Here is a 12,989-nt window from a genome sequence, read left to right on the forward strand (position 1 = left end):
AGTGGCCAGGCCAGAAACAGCTTTGCCCACATCAACAGAGCTATAGTTGGATGTTCCTGGTGAAGAAATCTCTACAAAAGCACAAAAATATCCCATGAGGCCAGCAGTGAAAATTCAGCAAGCCCAGAGAATACTCTTACATCACAGCACCCCTCCCCTATCAAATCAGACCTTTATTCCCCATTACCTCTTTTTTTTTTTAAAGATTTTATTTTTTTATTTGACAGAGAGAGATCACAAGTAGGCAGAGAGGCAGGCAGAGAGAGAGGGAAGCAGGCTCCCCACAGAGCAGGGAGCCCGACGTGGGGCTTGATCCCAGGACCCTGGGATCATGACCTGAGCTGAAGGCAGAGGCTTTAACCCACTGAGCCACCCAAGCGCCCCCCCATTATCTCTTTCTCCCATCTCTGACTCTGCCCAACTCCCACCCTGGCGGGTCCTAAAATCACAGCTAAGTGTGGGTTTGAGTGAAGGGGAGCTGAGAAATCAAAGACAGAACTTCCCACACACACCCTACCCTCTACTGCAGAATTTCAGCTTGAAATGAACTTGAGCTGAGGAGGAGAAAAGTAAAGGATTAACTAAAATCCCATTGTAGACTATTTCACTAAAATGGATGGTTCAATTATTTAAATAAAACTGTAATAGTTATTAGAAGTGACTGGAAGGTTTTTTGGGGGGTTTTTTGTGGGTTTTTTTGTTTGTTTGTTTTTACTGTTAAAAATTAATCAGGAAAACTATGAACTTTTCTCAATATTTTATCGGAGTGGGGACAAATAAGACTGTAGAATGGATTTAAGAGGATAGTGAAAAAATAAATTTGTGTTATGTTTGCATCCTATCAATTTCTCATAGTTCAAAATACCAGTTACCTAGGGGCACCTGAGTGGCAGTGTGGGTTAAGCCTCTGCCTTCAGCTCAGGTCACGATCTCAGGGTCCTGGGATGAAGCCCTACGTCAAGCTCTCTGCTCAGCAGGGAGCTTCCCCCTCTCTTTCTTCCTGCTGCTCTGCCTACTTGTGATCGATCTCTCTCTCTGTCAAATAAATAAATAAATCTTTTTAAAAAAACACCAGTTACCTAATCTAAACTCATTTATTTTTCAGTCTTTGTTGTTCACTAATACATTCATTTAAAATTATGACTATTTCTGTGAGTACTGTTTTGACTACATAACACAGATTATTATAATTAGTGCTTTCATTTTTACTCATTATAAAGCGTTTAAATTATAACTTATTTCAATTTTATTTTTATCTGAAGGGCATTTAAAACTTTGCAAGTGCATAACTGTTTTTGCTATTTTTTGTTAGTTTCTTATTTCACTGCAATTTGAAAAGAAAACTTGTCCTGTATGATTTGTTTTTTTGAATAATGATAATTTTCTTTATGGCTCAGCAGATTTCCACCTGGGGGCTTAAATCCGGTATCTAAAGGAGCAGTTCCCATGCTCATAAATTCTTCCTTATGGAATTTTATGTTCTGACTTCCTTGATTCAGAAACCTCGGGATCCAAATTTGTGCCACTCCATGTTGGCTATGTCTTACAGCTCCTTCAGACTGTAGTCCCTTTCCTGGTATAGCAGCCCCAGCACTTCCCTGATGTGTTGCGTTATGTTGTGACTTGACCCTAGTTATTGGGTCTGGAGACCAGGGATGGTAAGGGATGGTAAGAGGATAGGTGCTGAGTGGTATGCTTACTCTCTTGCAAGTTAGTGACCTCGGTATCATCTCCAAGCAAGGGAGGTGTAAGAGCCTTAATTAGGGAGAGATGAGTGGGCCACTATTATGGGCCAAGTGGTCCAGGGAAGTCTGAGGTTTCTGGTTTCCGGTTTCTCCAGTGCATCAACTGGATGATGGTTCCATATCAAGACTCAGAGTCCCACTCGTTTTTTTTGTTTTGTTTTGTTTTGTTTTTTTAAAGATTTTATCTATTTATTTGACAGAGAGATCACAAGCAGGCAGAGAGGCAGGCAGAGAGAGAGGAGGAAGCAGGCTCCCTGCTGAGCAGAGAGCCCGATGTGGGGCTCGATCCCAGGACTCTGAGATCATGACCTGAGCCGAAGGCAGCGGCTTAACCCACTGAGCCACCCAGGCGCCCCAGTCCCACTCGTTTTGATAAAGGGCCTGACCTTGGCATAGCAAACTTTCCAGGATTGAGAATTATCTTTCTCTGCAGCTAGTAATCTTTATAATTAAGTCCTGTACCTGATTCACCACTCTTTCTGTGTCCTGTTGCAGCAGGTGAGGTTCTTTTCAAAAGCTGCCACAGAGATCCTCTGGTCTTTCCCACTTTGCCTTTAAATGGTGATTAATCATCGGTGGCTTTTTATATTCTTTCTCCAGTGCTTGGTTGCACTCAGCAAAATCCGTCTGATTCCATTGTCCTTATAATTATGACTTTTCTCAAACCCATTGAAGATATGAGACACGGTACCCATCAGTGCTTTTCCTTCTACTATGATCCCATCTCAATTCAACACTAGTGAAATTTTAACAGTAATACTATGCAGTAGCTAGTCTCCTAACATGACCCCAATTCCATGGCATCCTACATATATGTGTCACACATCCTATTTCCTCTCCCCTTGAATCTGGCTTATGCTTGTGATTATTCTGATCAATAGACTATGGAATGAGTGATGCCTTTTGCCTAGGCTTTAACTGACCTAGCAGTTTCCACATCCTCTCTCTTGGAACACTTGCTCTTGGGATGTTCCCTCTTGGAATCCAGCTGCCATGCTCTGAAAAGCCCACTTGTAGGCATTTTGATCACCAGTCCTGGGTGATCTTGCAGTTTAAGCCTGTGAATGAAGCTTCCAACAATGTAAATGAGCTCAATTAAGCTCCTTGATGACTGCAACCCCAGTTGACCTCACTGAAGCTGGAGACTGCCCAACTGAGCCCACAGAATCATGAGAAATAATGAAATAGTTATTTTAAACCACTAAGCTTTGGAATTATTTGTTATGCAACAATAAGTAATCAGAATATGTTGCCACAGTATGCCAGGAGCTACTATACTACATTCAGTACTAATAATGGGATCTTCATTGTTAAGCAGCTGGTGAGTCATTTGACTACCAAAATTCAATCTTTAAAGTCTGCTTCCTTGGACCACTTAGCACCAACTATGTGAAATCAGGTCCTGTTAGAAACATTGGCTGAGATAGAGAAGACAGAGATAAGCAGGCCCAAAATGAATTGGGGAACAATCAGGAATAATGCCTATGAGGGAATAAGGCAAGTACTGAGCAAAAGGAGAAGTTGAACTGTGATGAATTTGTCCCAGAGGTTTCAGCCAATCCTGCAGGGAGCCCTAAAGATGGGACCTTCAGAGGTGTCCTAAATTGAGGTAAAAACATGGGATGAGTAACTGGATGCAAGCTGCTTCTAGGGATGGAGCTAACTTTGAGTGAGACATCACAGCATTCACTTGACTGCTAATTTAAATATTTTATAATGTTATTCTATTTCTTTCCATCCCTTTGTCTTTGTCTATCAAACTTTCTTCCTCCATTTCTTCCCCTGACTTTGTTGTTTGGAAAGTATAAAGACTTTCTATTTTTCTCATTTTTATCTTTATATTTTTGAACATGTATTAACCTTATAACTTGCTATCAATGTCCATTAACTTTCTAGCTTGCTATCAATGTCTGATTAATCAGAATATCTCTTCTTTGCTTGGAAAGGATGGGATTTGTAGTCTACTTTTGTATTTTCTGCTCTTAACCTCTCTCCTCTGCCGTTCCTCATGCTTCTAGACTATGTATTATATAAATGCACATTATTTTATTTGTACTAATAACTTTTAAAACTTAGTTTTTTTGCTCATTTAGCATCCCTTCTTGTATTCTGTGTCACTGTCTTGTACATATAAAACATTTTATTGCAGTCCATTCTATTGTTGATTATTTCTGAGAGGATGAATGGGTGATAAATCTTCTGAGTCCCTAAATAGTTGGAAATGTTGTTGTTTTGCTTCACTTGAAATGCTAGTTAACTTGTGCATAGCATGTAAATTCAAAATCAGTCTTTCTTTCTTTCTTTCTTTCTTTCTTTCTTTCTTTCTTTCTGTCTTTCTTTCTTTCTTTCTTTTGAGAGGGAGAGAGAGTGAGTGGTGGGGAAGGGGAGCATCTTACACAGGCTCCACACCCAGCATGGAGCCCAATACAGAACCTGAGATGGGACTTGACCTCACAACCCTGAGATCGTGACCTCAGCTCAAACCAAGAGTCAGGGGGCGCCTGGGTGGCTCAGTGGGTTAAAGCCTCTGCCTTCGGCTCAGGTCATGATCCCAGGGTCCTGGGATCGAGCCCCACATCGGGCTCTCTGCTCAGTGCAGAGCCTGCTTCTCTCTCTCTCTCTCTCTCTCTGCCTGCCTCTCTGCCTACCTGTGTTCTCTGTCTGTCAAATAAATAAATGAAATTAAAAAAAAAATCAAGAGTCAGATTCTTTACCAACCAAGCCATACAGGTGGCCCTGAAATCAGTTTTTCCTTTGAACTTTGAAGGATTGCTTCATTGTCTTAAAGCATCCACTGTTACTAATGAAAACTGTGATGAAATTCTGACTATTATTTCTTTGTGGGTAACTTGGTTATTCTTCCCAGAAATCTCGGTGTTCACAGAACCAAGGTATATCTCCATGTGGGTCATTTTACCTTCACTTTTTCTAGAATTTCAAATAAATGGAAGCATACAATACATACTCTTCAGACTCTGACATCTTTCATTTGGCTTAATGTTTTTGAGACTCATTCATGTTTCTGTGTCTGTTAATAGCTTATTTTTATTGCTGAATAGTAAAGTTTAAATTTTTTCTTTTCTAGTTATTTCTTGTTATTTTACTGAAATATAATTTTATAGTGCATTTTGCATGACTTTGTATTCACTGACTATAAACTCTTCAATTCTAACAATTTATAGATTCTTTTGGATTTTCAGCAAGTAATCCTATCATCTGTAAATAATAACAGGTCATTTCCTTCTTTCCATATTTATTTCTTTTAGTTTTTTTTTTCTTTAAATCTTGCCATATTGCATTGGTTAAGACTTATTACGCACTAATAAAAGTAGAAGTGGTGGTAGAGAGTCTGTATTCATCATTTCTGATTTCAGAGGGAATTTTTTTTACATTTCACCTTTAAACATGATTTTTGCTGTAGATTCTATGCCTAGTTTGTTAAGTGTCTTTTTGTTTTTTATAGTTAGTGGACTTGACTTTTATCATTTTTTTCTGTATTTGCCAAGATGGTCATATGCTTTTTCTTCCTCTGTCTGCTAATATGAGTGAAATATATGGTTGATTTTAGAATGTTAAACTAACCTTGAGTTCCTGGAATAATAAGACTAGGTCCTAATATAGTATAATTTAATGTATATTGCTTAATTTGTAAAAATTCAGTCCATGAGCAATATTGGTCTGAAATTTTCTTTCCTTATAATGTCTTTCTTGTAAACCAACTGATCCTGAATTCAAAAAGTAAGTTAAGAATTATTCTTTCTGGGGCACTTGGGTGGCTCAGTTCGTTAAGCATCTGCCTTTGGCTGGGGTCATGATCCCAGGGTCCTGAGATTGAGACCTGTATTGGGCTCCCTGCAAACCAGGGAATCTGCTTCTCCTCTCCCTCTACCCCTCCACGACCTCCTTGTGTGCGTGCTCGCTCTCTCTCAAACAAAATCTTAAAAAAAAAAAAAAAAAAAAGAATTGGGCACCTGAGTGGCTCAATTGGTTAGGCAACTGCCTTTGGCTTTGGTCATGGTGGAGTCAGGGAGTGTGCTTCTCCCTCTGACCCTTGCCCCCCCTCATGCTCTCTCAAATAACTAAAATCTTTATTTTCTTTAGTCTCTTTTTCAGTTTCTTTAATATATATAGAGCTGGCCATATGTTCATATTTCCATATCCTCTGATGACTCTTGAAATATGTACCAAATATGTGGTAATTTCCCTTCTTTAATCCTGATATTGGTTCCTTATATCTCTCCTCTTTCTATTGATCATCTGTCCAGAAGTATCAATTTCATTGGTTTTTTTAAAGAACTAAATTTGGGGTTTCTGAGTATTTCTATGATACATTTGTTTCCTACCTTATTAATTTCTCTTCCTATCCTCCCTTTTTAGTTTACTTCCCTTTATTGCATATAATTTCTTTTTCATTGTTTCTAATTTCTTGAGATGGATGCTAAGTTCATTGTTTTTCAAAATCAGAAAGTGTTAGGAAAGATGAACAAGGCAAGAGAAATGAGAATATCTAGCTAAAGAAAAGAGCTCTGCAGTTGTTTGGAAATCTGGGAAATTTAAAGATTTTTTAAAAATTTTAATTTGACAATTAAAATTTTTTTTTTAATTTGAAAGAGGCAGCTGTGGGGGGTGGGGTGGGAAGCAAGCTCCCCACTGAGCAGATTAAATATAATATGCATCAGTGGTATACTACTATGTATATACAAACATATATAATACAAATACTTATAAATGTCTATTGTATTTGATATTTCTGTAAGTTTCTTGAATCTGTAGTTTGATGTCTGTTACTAATTTTGAAAAATTCATAGTTCTTACTGCCTCATACTTTTTTTTCCTTGTTCTCTCTTCCTTCTCCTTTTGGAATTCCATTTAGGCATGCATTAGACTGTATAAAATTGTCCCACAGGACTTGGATGCTGTATTCTAGGTTTCAATTTGGGCAATTTTCATTCACCTATCTATAAATTCACTATTTGTTTAACCAGTGATATATCCACTGATAATGCATGTTGAAGTTATTCTTCATTTGTATTACTGTGGGGGGTTTTGTTTCTTGAAATTCTGATTTTTTCTCTTGGATCCCTTTTCTTGGCTGAAATTTCCCACTGATCTTAAAATTTTTCATCTCTTCCATTAGAATTTTTAACATAATAATCACAGTTATTTTTATATCTTGGTTAGATAACTCTATCATGCCCATCATATCTGAGTCTGGTTCAGTTTATAGTTTGTTTCTTAGCAGTAGGTTTATTTCTTGATGCTTTATTTGCCTCATAATTTTGCATTAAGAGTTGTGTATCTTGTTTTGGACAGTGGAAACTGTGGTAAATAGATTTTATGTCTATAAATATGTATGCCTTCCCTTCTACTAGGGATTTGGTGTGGGAGTTTGAGTTAATCTAGTGAGGATTTTGGTTGGATTTGCAGATTGTTCATGTTATGCTTAACCTCACTGCACAACATGTTTTATATTTTTCTACCAATATCTTTCATTTAGTGTGGGGCCCGGTTTTTCTCACCATTTTTCTCTCTGTCTGTCCCCCCTCTGCCCTTAGCTTTAGGTCTTCCAGTTGCACTATGCCACAAAAAAGGTCTGTGTCTGTGCTCTTGAAGCATTCCATTATTACTTGTTACCTGATGCTTGTTAGCTTGGTGGTGGGGAGCAGAGGGGACATTCTCTGTTGTTCTGATTAAATTTTAGTCTTAGGTAGGCCCTTTGTCTTGGGGATGTGTCCTTCTTAGAGCTCTAGGCTTTTCACCATTAGTAGTTCCATGTTGAGGACATATTTCTGCCTCTCCCTTCAGGGAAGAGGGATTTTTCTGTTCCCTTTCTTGTGGATTTGTGCCAGTGGCTAAAGGTGACAATGTTTGTTGCCTCCGGCCTCCTGTAGAATAAAGCTATTTTTTTTTTCATAGGGAAGATAAGAGAGAAGGTCATGGCTGGTTTTCTACCCCCTCCTAGTAGCTGGTGTTTTCTTCCTCTAGGCCTGTACCATGACACATGCTTTCTTAGAACTCTCACCCATTTTTTTTTTTTTTTAGATTTTATTTATTTACTTGTCAGAGAGAGAGGCAGCATTTGCAGGGGAAACAGCAGACAGAGGGAGAAGCAGGCTCCCCGCTGAACAAGGAGCCTGATGTAGGACTTGATCCTAGGACCCTGGCCTGAACTGAAGGCGGGCACTTAACTAACTGAGCCGCCCAGGCTTCCCTCTCACCCATTTCTTTGTATGCACAGTAGAGGCTTTGGAAAAAAACCTGCTAGAAGGTGTGAGCTCCTCCTATATATGTTGCTCCATGGGGTTTCACATTCTGTTGTAAGCCCACATTCAATATCCCCCAATTTGTTAATTCTTCATAAATAATTTTTAATGGTTTGTGGCTATTTTTGCCTCAGGTAAGCAACTGGCATCTTTCCTGTGGACACCTGTCTATCCTAAAATTTTAGATTACTTGGTTGTTCTGTGACCTCAGTTCTGTGAAGGGGTAAGAACATCTTTATCTTACATTTTGGTTTTTTGTTGTATTATAAGGATTGGAGCAGTGTTCTTTGCAGTTTTCTACATCCTAAGCAGAAACCAGAAGTCTTTTAATTGTTTTTATTTAACCATTGTATTGATTTCTAAGAATTCTTTATATATTCCAGATATATATTCTTTGTCAGATATCTGTATTCAGAATATTGACTCCCAATGTGTGGCTTGTGTTTGTATTTCTTTAATTTTGTCTCTTGATGTGCAGAAGTTTTAAAATTTGATAAATTCCATTTTTTAATTTTTTCTCTTATGTTTAGAGCCCACAGTGTCTTGTCTAAGATATTTTTATCTATTATAAGTTCCTGAAGATATTCTTCAGTATTTTCTTTTATAAGTGCTACTATAGTTTTAGCTTATATGCATAGGCTCATCCATCTTAAACTAATTTTTGTATGTGGTACAAGGAAAAGACAGAGGTTCATTTTTCCCTATGTATTTATCCAGTTCTTCTAGTACCATTTATTGAAAAATACTTTCCTTGCTCATTAAATTATTTTGATACTTTTTATGAAACTGTACATGTATGTACTGAACTCTACAGTACATGTATGTACTGAACTGTATGTACATACAGTACATGTATGTACTGAACTCTCTATTCAGTTCTTTTGGCCTATTCTTTCTGACTTTACACCAATACCACACTGTTTTCATTTCTATGAGATTTCATTTCAGTAGCTTTATTGTAAGTTTTGAATTCAAAAGAGTGAGACCTCCAGCTTTGTTGTTTTTCAGAATTGGTTTTATATTCCAGGTATTTTGTATCCTTTTATACATTTTAGAATAGACTTTAATTTCTACACACAAAGACTACTAAAAGCAACCTATACAGGAACCTGGGTGGCTCAGTGGGTTAAGCCTCTGCCTTCAGCTTAGGTCATGATCTCAGGGTCCTGGGATCAAGCCCCACATTGGGCTCCCTGCTCGGCAGGGAGCCTGTTTCCCCCTCTCCCTCTGCCTGCCTCTCTGCCTACTTGTGATCTCTCTCTGTCAAATAAACAAAATCTTTAAAAAAAAAAAATTAGCCCATACACCAATTAGGAAATAATCGACATTAACAATATAGAGTCTTTCAATCAATGAACATAGTATATCTTTTCATTTATTTCTCTTAGCAATATTTGGTAGATTATGCCATAGAAGATTTTTTCTTTTGTTCTGTTTTCCAATTGTTTCCTGCTAGTATTTGAAAATACCATTGATTGTTTTATTTTGATCTTATACCCTATGTGACCTTTTTAAATTCACTTAATAATCTTAGTAGTCTAAATCAAACCCTAGGATTTTCTGTATAAAACATCAAATCGTTTATAAATGGCACAGTTTAACTTCTTCCTTTTTAGTATTTATGGACTTTTGATTTAGCTAAATTAAAAGAGTTAGCTGCATAGTTACTATAAATTTTAATTAGCTTTATTATATATAGTTTGCATACAGTAAAATACATCAGTTTTTAAAGTATAATTAAGGAGTTTTGACAAATCATATAATAAAATCATATAATCACCATCAAAATCATGATATAAAACTTTCTGTCACTCCCAAATTGCCTCAAACCCTTTTTCAGTCAATTGTCTACCCTGTCTTGGCCTCTGAGAACCACTGATCAGCATTCTGTCACTTAATTTTGCCTTTGTGTCAATATTATATAGAAGGATTTATATGTAGTATTTTGTATCATATTTTACTTCTATATAAAAAACCACAAAATTCAGTATTATAATTTTTGCTTTAAACCATGAGTTGTCTTTTAAATAAAAGGGAGAATAAGAACTAGAGCTTTTTCTTTTTACATGTATATCCCATGTTTGTTATCTTCATTCCTTTCTGTGTATCTGAGTTTTCATTGTTTATTTCCATTCAGCCTAAAAATATTCCTTTAAGGGCACCTGGGTGGGTCAGTCAGTTACGTGTCCAACTTGATTTTGGCTTAGGTCATGATCTCAGGGTTGTGAGACTGAGCCCCATATAGGGTTCCGTGCTGAGACTGAGCCTCCTATAGCCTGCTTAAGATCCTCTCTCCCTTTCCCTCTGCCCTAATCCCTGCCCTCCCCCCAAAAAACTCCTTTAGTATGGAATTCTGGATCTATGGAATTTTTTTTGTTTTGGGTTTGTTTTTGTTTTTGTTTTCTTTTGTTTTGAGTAGTTAAATATCTTCAGAGTTAAATAACATTAGAGATATCATTCCATTGTTTTTCGCCTACATTATTTCCGATGAGGAGTCATCTGTTGTTTGTATTATTACTTCCATATAGTATATAATATACTTACTTCTCTCCTCTCTTTCTCCACCATACCCCCAGCAGGGGATGCTTTCAAAACTGTTTTTTTGTTTGTTTGTTTGTTTGTTTGTTTTTTTAATCTACTGTTTTTAAGCATTTGACTTAGATGAACCTAGGTGCGATTTTATTTCTACTTATTCTGTTTAGGTTTCTGAAATTCTCAAATCTATAAGTTGATGTTTACCAAAATTTGGGGAAATTTCAGCCATTTTTTTCAATAAATTTTCTGCCCCAGTCCTTTCTCTCTAGCTCCTGAGAACCCAGTGATATAAGATATCTTGATATTGTCCTATAATTCACTGAGACTTGCCCCCCCTTCCCCCAATTTCTTGCTTTCATTCTCTTTTGTTATTGTTATCTAGATTAGATAATGTCTATAGCTATGTTATTATTAATTCCCTATTACTGCAAAATAAAATACTCCAAAATTTAGTGACTTACAGCAGCAATAATGATTTATCTCTTACAGTTTCTATGAATTCAGAATCCTAAATAATCTGAAATTCTGAATTGTTGTATGGTTCAGCTCAGGTCTTTCTTTTTTTTAAGATTTTTTTTTAAAATTTATTTGACAGAAATCACAAGTAGGCAGAGAGGCAGGCAGAGAGAGAAGGGGAAGCAGGCTCCCTGCTGAGCAGAGAACCCAATGCAGGGCTTGATCCCAGGACCCTGGGACCATGACCTGAGCTAAAGGCAGAGGCTTAAACCACTGAGCCACCCAGGCCCCCCATCAACTCAGGTCTCTTATAGAATTTTAGTCAGATGTTGGCTGGGGTTGTAGTCATTTGATAGTTTGATTGGGGCTGGGAGAATTTACTTCTGTGGTGACTGATTCACATGGCTAGTAAGTTGGTTCCTTTCCACATTATCATCTCCATGGAGCTGTTTGAGAATCCCATGGAAGTTGGCTTCCTTTGGAATGAGCAATCCAAGAGATCAAGGCAGATTCTCTAATGCTTTCATGACTGTGGAAGTCACGTACCTGTATTCTACCATGTTCTATTTGTCACATAGGTCAACCCTGATTCAGTGTGATAGGTGAACTCAGAAAGGCATAATTATCAGAAGATGATTGGGGGGACTATCTTGGAAGTTAGATATTATAGTCTATCTTCAGGCTCACCCACTATTTCCTCTATAATTTGCACTCTTCTGTAAACTCTTTGAGTGATTTTTTTTTTCAAATTTCAGAGTTTGCCCATTCAGCTTTCAAAGTCCCAATTTTTTCTTTTGAGTGGGTTCCATTTCTCTAATAGTATTACCCATCCATACACTCATTGGGATTTTCTTTTTAAACAATTATTGAAACGTATTTATAATAGCTGTTTTGAATCCTTTGTCTATGAATACCAGTCTATCTAAATCATTTTGGTGTTTGTTTCTGTTGACTGTTAGGGCTTTTGACTGTGGTTCAAATTTTTCTACCACTTCACATATCTAGTATTTTTTTTTAATATTTTATTTATTTATTTATTCGTCAGAGAGAGAGAGAGAGCGCGCACGCGAGCACACAAGCAGACAGAGCGGTAGGTAGAGGTGGGGAGAGAAGCAGGCTCCCTGCTGAGCAAGGAGCCTGATGCAGGACTTGATCCCAGGACCCCGGGATCATGACCTGAGCTGCAGGCAACGGCTTAACCAACTGAGCCACCCAGGGGTCCCTAGTATTTTTTTTTCAATTGTATACTGGTTTGTCAATGATTCCTTGCAGAGATTCTGGATTCTGTTATCTTTTTTTTTTTTTTTTTCCTCAACAAGGTATGCCTCTAATTTATTTTTCCATTTCCTCTGAAACCGAGCCCATTGCCATGCTCCCTGCTCTTGGTCCTCTTTTCCATGTACTCATTCTTCAAGCATTTTCTCATCTCCCAACTGAGGTCATTGCAATGACCAAAACATTTCAGACTGCTGTGCTGACTCACGGCCACAGCAGGAGGGCTGAAGCCATAGGTGAAGACTCCCCATTCAAAAGGCAGCAATCAGGATGAGGGAGCTGGGCCAGCTCTCAGTGGCAAAGGCTCCCAAGTCCTTTCTGTTATCTTTTTCTTTCTTTTTTTTTTTTTTTAAAGATTTTTAAAAATTTATCTGTTATCTTTTTCTTTTTTTTTTTTTAATTTTTATTATTTTTTTTTATTTATTTGACAGAGAGATCACAAGTAGGCAGAGAGGCAGGCAGAGCGAGAGGAGGAAGCAGGCTCCCCACTGAGGAGAGAGCCCGATGCGGGGCTCGATCCCAAGACACTGGGATCATGACCTGAGCCAAAGGCAGAGGCTTTAACCCACTGAGCACCCAGGTGCCCCCTGTTATCTTTTTCTTAAAGAGTTTTTTTTTGTTGTTTGTTTGTTTCTTGCTTGTAACACACAGTTAAACTTGGTGAAACTCATACTTAAAACTACATCTCTTCTGAGGTAAGGAACAGCTAAAATTT

The 12,989-nt window shown here is 37.7% G+C and overlaps 1 protein-coding gene across 3 annotated transcripts in view; it reads left to right on the forward strand.

Annotated features, from left to right (window-relative positions):
• Positions 1-12,989, forward strand: part of CAMK4 (calcium/calmodulin dependent protein kinase IV) — a 326,108-nt gene that overhangs the window by 68,338 nt on the left and 244,781 nt on the right. The window lies entirely within an intron of this gene.

This window comes from Lutra lutra, chromosome 5, assembly GCF_902655055.1.
Source record: "Lutra lutra chromosome 5, mLutLut1.2, whole genome shotgun sequence".
Taxonomy (NCBI): Eukaryota; Metazoa; Chordata; class Mammalia; order Carnivora; family Mustelidae; genus Lutra; species Lutra lutra.